Source organism: Triturus cristatus, chromosome 4_2 (assembly GCF_964204655.1).
Source record: "Triturus cristatus chromosome 4_2, aTriCri1.1, whole genome shotgun sequence".
Classification (NCBI taxonomy): domain Eukaryota; kingdom Metazoa; phylum Chordata; class Amphibia; order Caudata; family Salamandridae; genus Triturus; species Triturus cristatus.
The window spans coordinates 467796034-467813278 of record NC_140586.1 but is presented as its reverse complement, the minus strand read 5'-3'; the positions used below and the strand labels follow the sequence as shown (position 1 = coordinate 467813278).

General features: G+C 44.3%; 1 protein-coding gene across 4 annotated transcripts in view; it reads right to left on the bottom strand.

Annotated features, from left to right (window-relative positions):
- LOC146834561 (vitellogenin-1-like) overlaps positions 1-17245 on the bottom strand; it is a 977187-nt gene that overhangs the window by 422172 nt on the left and 537770 nt on the right. The gene's annotated exons all lie outside the window — the stretch shown is intronic.

Sequence of the window (17245 nt, the reverse complement as noted above, 5' to 3'; positions counted from 1 at the left end):
CCATATCCCCGCCTTGGGGATGCATCCCCTGTCTGCTTGCACCCCCAGTTCCGGAATGGCATGAACTTTACAGTCCATTCCGTGCTGTAACATTTTTGCCATTCCCATTGTGGTTTCCATTTTCAGGGCATCGCCTTTGGAACAGCAAAAGGTCTGTCTGCCAACACAAGTTCAACTCGTAATAAGGCGGCAATCTTTGCGTGGCTTTGACTGTGCTGTGCTGTGCAAGTGCAAAACCGGAGCATGTTGTAAATTGCAACTACGATGTGATTAAGCATTTACTAAAGACATGAATTCTCCTGCCTTACACATGTCTCTTTCGTTATGTTGACTGAAGTTTGGACTCCATTTTGTATTGTCATGTCTCCACGTGCGCAACACGAGGAGAGTCCTATCTTTGTGTTAGTTGCTCTTGTAATCTGCCTAGTAACAGTCTATAAATAGTTCCTTTGTCCGTCTGGCGCATGCCCAGACTTGACCACATCTGTTATCAGTTAGTCCTTGCTTGACCATGTTTTCGCGGGCTTAAGGAGTATGTCAGCTCCGTCCACATATTGATCTTGTATTGTTTGTTGATGTTCATTATAAAATTTCAATAAAATATTTTGAACACAGAAAATGTCCATAAAAGGTAACATTCTTCGCCTCATGTTGTATCCTCCCACTTATGAGCCCCTCTGTTGTGTATAAAAGGGGACCGTGTACGAAAGTTCTTTGTGCTACTCTATGCAATACTGAAGGGTATTGTATGGATTGTAGGACCACCCTTAAGGGTTAATAAACGCTGTCTTTCTACTTTGCAGTTTCCGTGCCAACTTCCTTATAGATTCCATTACAGGAGAGCGAACCCTTGTGTCCTGCGGGCCTAGCTGGGGCCTGTATTCATCAATTGGCGCCCGTCACGTGGGGCTCATCGGCGACTCGGATGCTCGAAGGATTGGTCGCGACGAAGGTGAGGAATTTGGCCGGGGATGTGATCACTGCCAGAGGCATTTTAGTCCTGGCATCCCGAGGTTTTTCTTCCTTCCCTTCCGACCTGACCATCTGGGTGGCGCCGGTCCTCGACTGAGACCTCTTCTGTCGGTCCTGCCGTGACAGCCGTTTGGGCGAATTTTGGAGCTTGGCAGTTGGAATCTGGACTCTTGATTGGTAAGAACCGTTGTACGGTACTTGCTCCGAGTTTTTGAAGCCTGGGTTGGCTATTTGAGTTTGATTTGTGATGACCGGTCATATCTTGTATTGATTATTGTGAGAATATATGCGTTGCAACACATATAGGCAGGTAATGTGGAGATATTTCTCCGGAACTGTGTAACTTTGAACGGCACAACGTTTAAGTGCCATTTTTTGATAATACTGCATATTCTGCATTATTTTTGAGCATGCCTGCTTTTAGCGCACTCCGTAAGTGGTGCTGCTGCTTTGGAAACCGGTTAAACCTCGAGGAATCTGCTCCAGCTCCCCCAGAGGGGACTCCTAATAGGGATATGTATGTGAAGCATGGTCTTTCCTCCATAATGTACAGCACAGTATGGAGGAAATATACCAGAAAGGATCCTGAGTTACGGTGGCCGTTGTATGGGTCGTTTGATATGCGTAAGATTGAGTATGTGGAACAGTGTATGTGTAAACGGCGTGCTCGTCAAGACATGTTTGAATGTGTGCGATTATGGGTGAAGGAAGTGCGTGAGCGAGAGAAACGTGAGAAAGCGCTGTTTGATAAAGAGCAACGAAAGAATGATCATGTGAGAGCGCAGGAAGCAAAGCGTCGGGAGGAAAGAGAACAGACGGAGAAGCAAGAGAAAGAACGCAGGTTACAAGTCTCGGGTCAATATGCTGTTCGTCAGCCACTCTATCCTGTCCTTAATAATCATGACGATGATTTTTATTTATTAGATCGTTCTCCGCCTCCTTATGTCGGCGCGTCTGCCCCGAGGCCACAAGATTCTGGATCGGGTTCGAGTAAGGTAGACACGCGGTCCATGTTATCGGCTGAGCGAATGGGTGAGCTTCGGCAGGTTTCCTATCGTGCATGTAAGGGCAAGTTATCCCTTGCTGAGTTGTTGGATTCTTGGGAGTCGTGGCAGGATAGAGAAAGGTTGTATTTCTTGGGACACTTTTCTGATGAAGTGATTGGTGCCTTTCGGAAATATTCCAGTGTCTTTGAACCTGACGATGTGGTATTGGATGCTAAAGCATTGCGTAATGGTGTTTTCTCTCCCTCTAAGGCGCCGGAGGCGGTTCGGCGACTGTTTGCGTTGCGGGATGCAACGAAAGACCTTAAAGAGAAAGCACGCCAACAACTCGAGGAGGAGAAGCGGTCGGATTCGCGTACCGGAGACGGCCATTCATCTGCCTCTCAATCAGATAAGAGCGATCTAGTGCATGCTAAACCAATGCGAGAGGCGGCGCCTTTGTATGTTCCTCCTAAAGGAACGGGGACTAGCTCGGATATTACCTCCGCCGATGCTAAGGGATATTTTGTGTATAATTGGGTTTATACTCCCTGGCACAGGGCTGACGTCATGGCATTAAAGAATGCGTTGCCTGATCCCCGCAAGAATCCAGCGGCCTTTTACGAAGAAGTCGAGGGGGCCTTGAATTCTTGTATTATGACCCTAGCAGATATAGATTTGTTCTTTGGGCTTATTCTACCACCAGATATGTGGCGATCTGTGCGGAAGGTGGATGATGCTGCCGCTTTTAAGGCTCGATGGTCTGAGCTTGAGGATGAGGATAGGGAGAGAAAGCCCGCGCAGAAACCACCTCAGATTATCTTAGATCTCCCTGCTGCTATTCTGACTAAGTTGAAGACAATCATTCCCCCTAAAAAGATTGACTGGAATATGCTAGCCTCGTGCAAGCAGAAAGTCGATGAATCAGTTGCAGATTTCTTTACGCGCTTTGAGGAGACGTTTCATGATTTTAGTGGTCAGTCTCTTACGGATGACACGGGTCGACACCTTTTTGCTGATAAATATGTGGCGAATTTATTACCGGCGATTGCAGCCCGCCTAAAAGCGAGTGAAAGTTCTTGGTCCACTGCGACCCCGACAGCCCTCCTGACTATAGCTCAGTACTATGAGCGCCAGGAGCAAGAAGCGAAGGGGCAGGAGGAGAAGAAATCGAAGGATTTAAAAACAAAGGTGATGTTAGCACAAGTATATGGTCCGCCCCGACGGGGTGTAAATAGAGGTAGGGGAGGATTTTATGGTCCTCCCTCGGGCCGATCTGATCTGAATAGGAATCAATGTGCGTATTGTAAGCAATCGGGACACTGGGCCAGAGATTGCCCAGCGTTGCATGCTTCGCGTCAGGGACACAATCAGGGTGGCCCGAGAGGTAGAGGGGGTTTCTCGAATTTTAGAAGGAATTCTAATGATCACGCTCGTTTTGACCCTGCCGGGCAGCAACGAGATAGGTCTAATGTTTTCGATCGACAAAACCAGTATCAAGTGTCTGGGATTGACCGTTCTGGGTACCATGATTCTCAGCATGCATAGGAATGCGTTGGATGGGGGTTAGAATCAGTTGAGGTGCCGGTTGATCAGAAGGGTCCTTACGTATCAGCTGAGGTTTTGGGTTCTACTGATCAGTTCCTAGTGGATACAGGAGCGACTCGTAGTGCGCTGTCTAAACAATTGGTTCCGAGGGCTCCCCCATCTGGCTTAATGGTTACATCGGTAGGGTTTGATGGTACACTCTCCCGAAGCCCTCTTTCGCGGCCCCTCACATTTCAGGTTGATTCCTTTTCTGCACCCTGTCCGTTTTTGCTTGCCCCGAACACGCCGGACAATATTATGGGCCTTGATATGCTGAAGCACTTCAGAGCTACGATCCGCTGTTCCCCTGCTGGAGTGCGGGTGATATTGAATGACAATTACCCCCTGTCTGAACGGATGTGTGTGGTTACAGAAGATGCTGTGTTAGCTACCCTCCCTTGTGCTCTGTGGGCCACCTCGGATACTGATGTGGGACAGATGGTGATTCCGCCTGTTCACATTAGTGTCCAGGAGGGGGCGGTGTTACCACGCCTTCCACAGTATCGTATTTCGCAGGAGGGGGAAGAGGCTCTTATATAGATTGTGCAGGATTTGATTAAGGTGGGAGTAGTGGAAGAAGTTCCCTATAACGTTTGTAATAGCCCGATTCTACCCATTTTGAAAAAGGATACGGATGCCAAAGTCTATCGGTTTATCATTGATTTGAGAGAAGTAAACAAGATCGTGATACCTCAGTACCCAGTGGTTTCTGATATCACGACGTTGCTTACTTTGGTCCCGCCTACGGCGACCACGTTTTCAGTTATTGATTTGAAAAATGCCTTCTTTTCAATTCCCATTCATCCCGATAGTCGATACCTTTTTGGTTTCACTCTAAATAATAGGTCTTACCGATTTTGTAGAATCCCTCAGGGCTACACAGAAAGCCCTAGCATTTACAGTCAAGCTTTGAAAAGACAATTGGACTCCTTTGTTCTGCCTGAGGGTGTCGCCCTCATTCAATATGTCGATGACATCTTGTTGGCGGCCGACACTTCGGAGTTGTGCGAAAGGAGTACGTTGTCCTTGCTCTCCTTTTTGGCATCCCACAATCACAAAGTCTCTTGGAAAAAGTTGCAATTCTGTAGACCAAAGGTGACTTATCTGGGTCACCTTTTGTCTAAGGAGGGGCGTGCACTTACACCAGATCGTGTCCAAGTGATTCCGGACACGCCGACGCCGTCCACGCAGAAGGACGTGCATGCATTTTTGGGTCTTGTTTCGTTTTGTAGGCAATGGATACTAGGGTTTTCACACATTGCTAAGCCATTGTTAGCCCTTTTGACAAAAGACACACCTATCCCGCTTCCTTGGACGAATGAGTGTGACACTGCCTTTCAGAAACTGCGACAGGCTCTCTGTTCAGCACCAGTGTTAGGGACTCCTGATTATACCAAACCTTTTTCGCTGTATGTGCATGAGAAAGATGGATGTGCATTATCAGTTTTAGTGCAGATGCACGGCGACAAGCAGCGCCCTTGTGCATATTTTTCGGCTGTACTTGATCCTGTTGCCCGAGCATTGCCTGGTTGTTTTCGCTCGGTTGCGGCAACAGCTGTGTCAATACGCCAAAGCGAGGGAATTGTGTTATCTCATAAGCTGTTGGTATTAGTCCCCCACGCTGTTGACGCCTTGCTTAATCAGACAAAGACGCAGCATTTGACCAGTGCCCGTTTAACGGGATATGAGCTGACGCTTTTGGCTCCTCACATTACGTTAAAGAGGTGCGTGACGTTAAATCCTGCCACATTGTTGCCATACCCCGAGACTCGGTCTGAGGCACGGAAAGCACATGATTGTATCCTTGTGACCGAGGAACAAACAAAGGGTCGTATTGATCTCCAGGATACGCCCTTTTCAGATGTAGATGGAGAACTGTGGGTGGACGGGTCATGCCTGAAGCTACCAGATGGTACGACTTCAGCAGCGTATGCGATTACCACATTGCAAACAATAGTGGAGACAGCACGCATACCACAGAAATCAGCTCAAGCACCGGAACTGATAGCATTAACACGAGCATGTGAGCTCAGTACAGGATTGTGTGTGAATGTTTATACAGATAGCCGCTATGCCTTCGGAGTAGCGCACGATTTCGGCCTGCTCTGGAAGGAAAGAGGGTTCTTAACGTCACATGGAGTACAAATAATGCATAGGGAGTTAGTTCATAATCTTTTAACTGCATTGACATATCCGAAGAAAATTGCCATCGTTAAATGTAGCGCCCATAGGAAAGTAGTCGATAAAGTTGGAGAAGGGAATGCGTTAGCAGACCGGGTGGCGCGGGAGACTGCGATGCAGCCCGGTGCTACTGCCATGTATGTAGTGAAGTCGCAAGTAGAAAGATGGCATGATGCGAAGGAAGAAGTGCGAGAAATACAGAGGACCGCTTCTGACAAAGAACGGGAGCAATGGTCCAGTGAGGGAGAATTGGATGATGAGGGCTGCTGGAGAAATAAGCAGATGGATAGATGGAAATTACCCACGGCTTTTGTACAACCTATGGTTCAGATGGCACATGGGCTAGCACATGTTGGAGCTTCCGCAATTGTAAAATTGCTTACCCAAGTCTGGGAGCATCCAGAGATTGCTAGCACGGCAAAGAGGGTGGTGCAGACCTGTATGATCTGCCTGAGGTACAACCCAGGAAAGGGTACTCGAACCCCAGCAGGAGGGTTTGTAACACCTACTGCACCCTTTGAGGTTTTGCAGATGGATTACATCCAGCTTGAGCGTTGTAACAATTTGAAGTATGTTCTAGTAGTGGTGTGTGCCTTTAGCAAATGGGTTGAGGCATACCCTACGAAGGACAATACTGCAATGACTACCGCCAAGATGCTGTTGAAGGAGTTCTTCCCTCGATATGGCGTTTGTAGACTTCTGTGGAGTGATAACGGACCCCACTTTATAGCGGATGTTATAAAGTATGTTTTGAAGGGTCTAGGCATCACCCAGAAGTTCCACGCAGTATTCCACTCTCAATCTGCAGGACTAGTCGAGAAGTATAATGGTACACTGAAGCTCAAGATCGCTAAAATTCAAGCTTCGACGTCTTTGACTTGGCCAGATGCTTTACCGCTGGCGTTGTTGTCAATTAGGTCGGTACCGCACTCTCGAATCGGTCTTACACCGTACGAGATTGTCTTTGGACGTCCAATGAATATTTGGGGTCCACCAAAACCTAAGACTGTGTATGATGTACCTTGTGTAATGATGAATGATTATCTGGCACAGTTAACGGATAACTTGGTTTCTATTCATCAACAGGTCCGGGAGGCGCTCCCTGATCGGTCCACCGGCGAAGGACATAGTCTCCGGCCTGGAGACTATGTCATGGTGAAAATCTTTGACAGGACGAACAGCCTGGAGCCGAGATGGGTTGGTCCTGAGCAAGTCTTACTGGCAACGAGGACGGCTGTGCGAGTTTCCAACAGAAAGAATTGGATCCATTCCCTGCACTGCCGCAAAGTACCGCCCGGATTGGTGGAGCCTGCTGTATTGACCGATCAACGAGAGATTCTGACCACAGAGAAAGGCCGTGCTGTGGAATCGAACGACGCTGAGGAGCTCTTTCCGGACCACGCGGCTCCTGGAGGAAGGCGATATCATCTGAGGCCAAGAAAGATAATCCTTCAGTATCGGGACATGTTGTCAGAACGGCCCTTGGGTTAGTGAAACGGAGAGCCAATGAGGCAAGGGGGGGGATCAGCCCTGCATTAGTGTAGCGACACCCGTCTTGGCCCGTTGGTGAAGAAATCGACCGCTGCCCAAGGGGAAGAGTTCTGACAAACCTTTTAGTTTCAGGAAGATATTGATTCTCTATTCTGACATGGAGAAAAAGAAGATCCTTTGTGCAACAGGTTTTATGCTCACAGTAGCTATTGTTGGGATAACCACATGGTTTGTGGAGGATGTGACTCCTGCTCGAGAGTTGCTTGTGTTGACCACTCCAGTGCCTGCGGAGCACTACTTCTATACCCTTCCGTATCAAGAATTGAAGCATCGTCAGTCTTATTTGAATAACACTTTCATCCAGATGTTGCATCATACCCACGTTGCCACAAATGCTACGAACTGTTGGATATGTGGTATGATGCCAGCTCATCAGAAGAAAGGAGGAACGCCATTCATACCTCTTCCTTTCTCTCATAATGGCTCTTGTAGAGCATGGTACACTTTGCTTTTTGCCACTCGGAAACCCACAGTGGGACGATTACTCTTCAGACTCAATAAAGAATGTCATCAGGATAAAGATGGATATCCGCAAGCGAATGGGACAATTTGGGAATGGGAAGAGTATCGACCAGACAATGAATCGATTCCATATGTTTTCACGAACACCAGAGACACTGTGGGAAAAGACAAATTTGTGATTCAAGTGGCACAAGCTCAAGCGGACCTGTGTGTCCAAAGTGTGGGTTATATTCCTGTTGGTGTTAGCGATTGTATTACCATATTAAACATCGATGGGTTGAATAACAGTACCTTCTTAGCATCCCATAATACATACTTTGTATGCGGAAATAAAGGTTATTACCGTTTGCCAGCCGGTTGGTCCGGAGTATGTTATGTAGCATTTTTGTTGCCTCCTGTATTTCTGGCACCTGCATCCTATCATAAGGATTTAAAGTTGTTAAGACTGTAAATAGGTATAAACGTACTCTATCAATTGATGACGTGGACCAGACTGACACCAGTTTGCAGCAGTATATTGATTTTAATTTAGGATTGTTTTTCTTCGTTGGAGCTGTCCTAAATAGTAGGAAAGTTCGAAGATTAACAAGAGTGGTAGAGGCTGTGACAAACCAAACCGCTGCTGCTCTTGGGAATCTTACGGAAGAATTACAGATTACCAGAATTGTTGCATTGCAGAATCGTATGGTGTTAGATGTTATGTTAGCTGATCGAGGTGGAGCTTGTAAAATTATCGGAAGTAGTTGCTGTGTGTTTATTCCTGACCACACACCGTCAGTCTATAATGAAATCAACAGGTTGCATAAAATTGCAGCTGAAATCCATACAGAAAACGGCACTTGGTCCTTTTCTGGATGGTTCTGGGCATTGATCACTGCTTGGGGTTGGAAGGTTTTAACTGGTCTCTGTATAATTATAGCAGTTCTGTTTTCTTGCTACATCTGTGTCCAATGTGGTCCCTTGCTCTGTTCCTTATGTGTATCATTCTGTATCCCCGATAAGAAAGCTATTGCCAATGTCACTTATCAGAAACGTTTAGCTAAGGAAGTAGAAGAGATGATGATAATTGATATATACGATGATTATCCTAACAAACCGGATGTCTTCAGTAAATGCTGAAAGGGTCGTCTGTTGTAAATTGCAACTACGATGTGATTAAGCATTTACTAAAGACATGAATTCTCCTGCCTTACACATGTCTCTTTCGTTATGTTGACTGAAGTTTGGACTCCATTTTGTATTGTCATGTCTCCACGTGCGCAACACGAGGAGAGTCCTATCTTTGTGTTAGTTGCTCTTTTAATCTGCCTAGTAACAGTCTATAAATAGTTCCTTTGTCCGTCTGGCGCATGCCCAGACTTGACCACATCTGTTATCAGTTAGTCCTTGCTTGACCATGTTTTCGCGGGCTTAAGGAGTATGTCAGCTCCGCCCACATATTGATCTTGTATTGAAAATGTCCATAAAAGGTAACATTCTTCGCCTCATGTTGTATCCTCCCACTTATGAGCCCCTCTGTTGTGTATAAAAGGGGACCGTGTACGAAAGTTCTTTGTGCTACTCTATGCAATACTGAAGGGTATTGTATGGATTGTAGGACCACCCTTAAGGGTTAATAAACGCTGTCTTTGTACTTTGCAGTTTCCGTGCCAACTTCCTTATAGATTCCATTACAGGAGAGCGAACCCTTGTGTCCTGCGGGCCTAGCTGGGGCCTGTATTCATCAAGCAGAACTACCAAAGTTGTAATCAGGCCCATACATATTCTTATTTCCAAATTACCAAAGATTTAGAATTTCAGGCTGTTAAACCTGACAGCTTTAGGGTGGTCTTCCAACAAACTTTTTGCCTGCTTGCCTCCAATTTTGCTGCATTTGTTTTGTTCTCCTTAGGACTCTGAACACCCAACCAGTGCCATCCAGCACTAAAGTGCATGTGCTTCTCTCCTAAACATGGTTTGATTGACTTATCCACAATTGGCATATTTAATTTAGCTATAACTACCTGGAAGAATGCACTACCTGTGCCCAGGACCTGTAAATTAAATGCTACTAGTGGGTCTGCAGCACGGATTGTGCCACCCACCCAAGTAGCACTCTAAAACATGTCTCTGTCTTGCCATTGAAGACCCTGTGCTTGCAGATTACAATACCATGCTGACATGGCATTTAAAAGCCCTTGTCAAGCCTAAAACCCCCTTTCATCACATATACGTTACCCCCAAGGCAGGCCCTAGGTGCCCATAGGGCAGGGTGTTGTCTAATTAAAGATAGGACATATACTTTTAAGTTTTGTATGCCCTGGTAGTGAAAAATACCCAAATTCGTTTTTAACTACTGTGAGGCCTACCCCTCTCATAGGTTAAGATTAGGAATTCCTTAGAACACGTGATCAGCAATCCTTATTGGAAAGGAGTAGGTCTGGCATGTATCATATCATTGGAATGATAATGCTAAATTGTTGAATTTATCATTACTATTTCAGAAACGCCACTTACAGAAAATTAACTTTTGTCTGCTCTTACTACTCTGTGTGCTTTGCAGCCTGTCTAGAATACAAGTCTGTGGTGGGTGACAGCTATGCTTTGTGCATTCCCCCTTGACAACCACAAACCGGTGGGTGTGACAGAGCACTCCCATGCATTCATGTGCATTCTGATAACTCTCCCTTTGCAGGAAGAGGTATGGGGCTGACACTTACACCTTAATAGGCAGTGTTCTGTGTCCCACTCATAGTCCTGATTAGCCCCCACAGATAGCCTGGCAGAAAGGGACAGGATGAAAGGGGACCTGGGCATCTCAAGGAACTGCTTTGAAAGTAGCCCCCACTTCAAGGCACATTTGTGTGTAGGTACTGGGGCTCTGACCAAGATAGTACACTACTGGACCTGTGAAAAACTCTTCCAGGAGCAAAGACTGCTTTGACACAAAGATTGCACCCTTGCCTGACTGAAGTTCTGAAGGAGCTCCATTCTGCTTTGCTGAGTTGCCCTGCTGCCTGCTGATATCTGTCCTGCTGAGGACAAGGACTGTACCCATCTCACTTGAGCCCAGAGTGACTCCAAGTGCTTGCTGGCTTGCCCCCTGTTTTGAAGTCTCAGAGATATCAAATTCTTCTTGCAACTCCGCATGAACACCTGGACTATCTATGAGTTTTATCCCTGCTAAGTGGTGCCAATCCAGTCCTTGGCAGTAGAAAGGTGATTTATACTGCCCAGAATCATCAAAATCGATGGACTGCCAACTTTGCACTGATCAGAACTAACACATTGCTCTCCAACACCAATGCAGGAGCCGATCGAAGACATCACCTTGAGGGACTCTGCGGCTCTACGCCGATGGACAGCGCTGCTCATCATCGACGCAGCAGCTGATTTGTAAAGGGGTTCAATACCAACGCCTGCATTGACTGCACGTGTCAGAGTGACACTTCACCTCCATCCTCAGGATAGACAATGATTTGGTTCCTCCTCGACTCCTCGGATCATGTCTTTGACGTCAACACTTACTCCGTCCAAGGTACTTTGTTAGCGGATCTTGCCTGAGTCCTGTAGCCGGCCAGCCCTCCATCACTGTTGGCCTGAACTGTTTTACGCCAGTCCAGCGTGACCTCAAGTAACCTCTTAGCGCTATTGACTTTTAAGCACTATTCTTGATTTATTCTTTAAAAATTAACTACTCCAGTTCTCCTTATTGGATATTTATAATTTCGGTCTTGTTCTTCCCATAAAAATATTCACTATTTTTCTAAACCTGTGTGGAGTATTTTTGTAGTGCTTACATTGTGTTACTGTGCGTGTGTGTTTTGCACAAATAATTTACATATTGCCTCTTTAGATAAGTCTTTCTGATCTGTGCAAATCTACTAGAGGGTGTGGAGAGGTTATCTCTTAGTGTGTATCCAGCTTACCCTGACTAGGATTGTGGTCCCTACTGATGCCCAATTAGAGACCCAATTCTAACATGCTCTTAATGCTTGTAAGCGCTACTTTTCACTTTTAAACTTGACATTTTATATCTCGACTTTAATTTGTTGAATTTTAATTGTTTTGGTCTTCTTCTATTTATAAAATCATAATCTATTTTTCTAGATTAGTGTGGAGTCTTTTTTGGATGTTTCTACTGTGTTACTGTTTGAAGTGTTACACATTGTCTCTTAAATAAAGCCTGCCTGCTCTGTGCTAAGCTACCAGAGGGTGAGCACAGGTTAAAATATGGTGTGTATCTGTGCACAGGTTCATTTATTGTGTGTATCTGACTAGGATTGTGGTTTCTGTTTGGACAGGGTGCATATCTCTGCCAACCAAAAATCAAATTTCTAACACCGGCTTACCAATTATTCCTACCTAATAAAAAGCATTGAGCTGATATTTAGATTAATCATAATCACATCAAATTTGATAAGAAATCTAACAATCACAAATAGACATTGGAGGCTTGAGTCTTTATGAATGAGATACATAATGGCCTATGTTTCGAAACATAATTTTCTACTAGTGCTGAGCATCATAACTAACCATTATGGTTAATTTTTGACATGTTTAGCGATTAGCGATGAGCTAAAGTATAGCAATGCTATTTAGGAGGAATTACACAAAATAAGGATTTACATTAAATCTGGTGAGACATAGAGGTTTACCTACCGTTTTCCCAAAACAGTTGACAAAGTTATCTTCCTCTGAGAAATTATAACTAGACCATGAGTAATCTTGATCATGATGCAGTGTTTTAACACTGCAATGCTTCTAACCTAGAATGGTGTCAACCTCCCTCTCATGCAAGATGACTACCTGTGACTAGAAGGATTCCTGCAATGATCTTGCCGATGAATCCATTTCTGTAAATTTAAACCAGATATGTCTTTACTAAAATCACCCTGAGCCTCGACCTCATGTTCCTGTGAGATAGTTAGCTAAATGAATTATGCCAGTCTGGTACGGGTGATCTTATTCACCTGATTATTACATTTTCCATTTGGACCAGAAAGGTGAAACGCAGGCCGACTACCTATTATGTATACAGGTACTTCATTTGAAACAAAACTGTTATTACCTGAATATTTTCCCAATTTCTACTGTCTGGTTTTGGAACTCAAATGTATTGCCATTTCTACTTGCAGAAAAGGCATCATAGGTCACCCACCAGATAACAATTTGACTCTTGTGAATGCGTCACAAACCATAATGTACAACTGCCTTATAACATTGTGGTGATTTCAACATTCATGGAGTGATTGCCACGACTCTGCATCTCTCCTGGCCTCTGCTTTTATTCACAATACTGCCCTGATTAAACATTTCACAAATTCATGTGATGCGAGGTGTACCATTCATAAAGATATAATCTCTGAAGGAAGTAGTCTCTTGAGAGATTACCTCATTTCAGTTGTTTGTCTGACTGCTTTCTAATTTTGTCTACTGTACCTTTCATTAAATCTTTTTGATTATGTAAACTAAAATCCAACTGTATGTGTTAGGCACCCAAAACTTTACTTTCTAGCATCAAGTGTTTATTTGAGACGTTCATTCACATCTTTCAATCAGGAGGTTATTTTCCTTACTCCTCCATACAGTGGCACCATAACTGACCTCGCCCTATTGAAGGAAAATTGCATTGCATATCTGTTCTTACCCCCTGCGTTGGCGCACAATTTTCTGCCTAGTGCCAACAAAGGCACCATTGCACCATGGTGCAAGGTGCCTCCTTTGCAGATAGGATTGATTTTGTGCAGGAAGGGGCAACTTCCAGCACAAAAACAATCCCAAGAGGTGTTTTCATCTTTCCATGTGTGCTGCAGTAAATATTTATCATTGTTACGCCTACTTTGGGGAGGCGTAAGGTTTTGGCACTGCCTCAGGTTTACATGATTAAGTAAATCTGGGGCACCGTCAAAATCCATTGGCATTGCATGGGAAAACTCACTGCAACACCCATGGAACACCTCCTTGACGCAGAGTAAGGCAATGCAGCGACTTGTGCTGCTATTTCTTACTACAAATCTATGAGGCCATGCAAAGCCATGCAGAGTGGCTTTGCTTCCCTTCATAGATATGATTGAGAAGCTTGCACCACCACAGCATCAAAAAAGTGATGTTATGGCGGCACAAGCCTCTTGTGAACTGAAGAAATATGTTTGTACATATTTTATATTTGGCTCTTCATTTACAATATAGGCTTGTGATGAAAACTCTATTTCAATCTCTTTTGTTACCTATGATATATTTGATTGTTTTCTGCCTAGTGCCAACAAAGGCACCGTTGCACCATGGTGCAAGGTGCCTCCTTTGCAGAAAGGATTGGTTTTGTGCAGGAAGGGGCAACTTCCTGCACAAAAACAATCCCAAGAGGTGTTTTCATCTTTCCATGTGTGCTACAGTAAATATTTATCCTTGATACGCCTACTTTGGGGAGGCGTAAGGTTTTGGCACTGCCTCAGGTTTACGTGATTAAGTAAATCTGGGGCACCGTCAAAATCCATTGGCATTGCGTGGGAAAACCCACCGCAACGCCCATGGAACACCTCCTTGACGCAGAGTAAGGCAATGCAGCGACTTGTGCTGCTATTTCTTACTACAAATCTATGAGGCCATGCAAAGCCATGCAGAGTGGCTTTGCTTCCCCTCATAGACATGATTGAGAGGCTTGCGCCACCATAGTGTAAAAAAGTGATGTTACGGCGGCACAAACCTCTTGTGAACTGAAGAAATATGTTTGTACATATTTTATAGTTGGCTCTCCATTTACAATATAGGCTTGTGATGAAAATTCTATTTCAATCTCTTTTGTTACCTATGATATATTTTATTGTCATAACTTTAGTCGTGTCTATTATTGTTTTTTACATTTTTTAAATCTATTTCTACTTTGTTTAAGTGATTTATTATTATGTAATTTTCTTGTTTGATTAGAGCTTCCGGCCCTCTATTTAAAGCATTCTGATGATCATTGGGTCATGCATCCACTGCTTGAAACCACAAAACAAATCAAATAAAATATTGTTCTCCCCAAATATAATCAAATGACCGTATATTGCTTGTTACTGTTGAAACCATGTATGTTTTCTAAAATCCAAATGCAAAACAACTTGTATCACATCACCTTATAGTTCACTCACTGCAAAGTAAGCTGGCACAGAACACTTACTAACCCTCACCTCAATTTTGGCTCATAAGAATGTACTGGTGTACATAACAATGGAACAAATGTGCATTCTGGCACTGAAACGAGGACCAATACCCCACCAACCACCTCTGCAATAGCCAAACTTTTTTTCTTCAACACCTTTTTTGATCCAATCCTGCATTAAGCAGCTTCGTATCTTCCACAGTGCTGTAAAATATTTTTCCCAGTAATGTACAGCATAATTTAACTAACCTGCTAGAAATCTCTATTCATAAATCATCTATTGTTCTACCACTTACACACAATGCCCCTCAAATTTAGAGTATCTATTATCAATGACAAGTTGGTTGAAGAAAGCACCGTGATTCTTTCACCTCTTGACAAAGCTACACTTCAAGTGTTTAAAATCCTTCAGTTTAGAGAGTTGTGCAAATCAACTTAAGCAAACTTACAATTCAAAAGTATAAAAAGTAAGTTCTGCATTTTCATATGCTTTGGCATTTTGAGATGCAAAATTAAAAAAAACTGAAATGTGTCTTACTGGAGATTCATCGGGATTTCCTCCATACTCTTCTAGACTTGTTAGAATGACAATGCATTAAAATAAGGTCACTTGTTTTATTTTTCAAACAACAACACATAACGATTGGTTCATATGGTGTTAAGGTGTATGTACCACTGTTTTCAATTAACTACATAAATCTGAGACTTCAGCGTCCACTCAATCAACTACACCGATCTCAGGGGCAGATTTATGAGGGACTTGCGTCCCTTTTACGCCGCCGTTGTGTCACTTTTGTGACGCAGCGGCGGCGTAAACCATGCGCCATGTTGCGCCTTATTTACAACGTGACGCATCTAGAGAGATGCGTCACCTTGTAAAGCCCTGCGCTACATTAAACCTGCGTCAGGTTTAATGTATGCAGGGTGGGCGTTCCATCGGAAAAAGCCTCGGAAAACTGACGCAGTGAAATCTACAAGATCTCACTCAGTCACTTTTCCGACGCTGCTGCGTCAAAACCTTGCGCCTGCTTGAAGCAGGCGTAAGGCATGACGCAGCATGTTAGGTATGGGCAGCCTCTACACATTGCTGGAGTTGCGTCGTGCTTGCGACGCGGCTCCAGCAATGCGCCGCCCTTACGCCCTCAGATGCGTCACGCATCTGTTTATCCTTGCGCCACGATGCGCTGCATTGTAAATGCGGCGCATCTGTGGTGGCGCAAGGGTAAACTTGTGTGACGCATCTTTCCTGGCGCATCCCTGCTGATTTGCAGGGATGCGCCAGGAAACATAAATCTGCCCCTAAGACTATAGCAGGAATTCAATTAACTACACAATGGCTGTAGCGTCGATTCTCAAGGTTTAAAGCATGGTGATCAGAAATCTGTAGCCACTCTGGAAGAGTCCTCCCTTTTTAGGGCTACATTTTGCACATTATCGGAACAGTTGCCTCTCATTGTGGCCAGTAGAGGCTTTGCAGGCAAGAATTCACTTCCCCGTAAAGTAAACAAAAAACTAGAAACATGTGTGCTTGAATATTCGGCTGACCTTTCCACTGTGCAGGATTGTATGCAATGTACCACTCCACACGGGAGAATGAGCCTCCTAAACAAAGTCATATGACAGGTGCAATAGTATGCTTGGAAACCTGTATCTTTTCAGACATATTATGAGCCTTTTTGTGGATAGCACGACTTGTCAAAGTACCTGCAGGGTATCAGAAATCTGCCCTTAATTACAGTGATCGCTGTCAATCAGTCCCATAGACAGTACAAGTAAGTCGAATTCTATTTACAGAATACAACTGACATTAAATAAGATAAAAGTGATTAACTGGATAAAGAAATTGATAAAATAGGCTCTGAAAAATGCTGAGTGGCACCACTTCTCAAGAACAGAAACGGTTCACTTCGGTGAAACACAGTTGATACTCAGGGTCTAATAGAATTTTTTTACCACTGTCAGAGATGTCGGTCCCACTGACACCATCCATGGTGCTTTTGGCCTTCCCACAGGAATGTGTTAATGCAGCTACTTGCTGACGTGCGTCTATTTTCCACTGGAGTTGGAAATTGTACATTTACACATGGACAAGTGTCTCAAATGAGTGTAAATGCACATAGTGCATTTTTCTCCATTCAATGGAAAAACCTCTTCTCCTGTATCCATACCTGTTTTCATAGTGTTCCCTTTACATTACCAGCCTGTAAATGATTTTTTTCCTGACCTTGGGAAGAGTAAATATCTGACAGTTTCAAGGATAGGAATGAGCCACGAAAGTTTGGGCTAACCACTCACATGTACATTTGTGTGGGTTCGTAAATTTCCAGGGAATTCTTACGCTGTATCACACACTCCCAACCACTGTGAGAAGATTTACTCACATGAA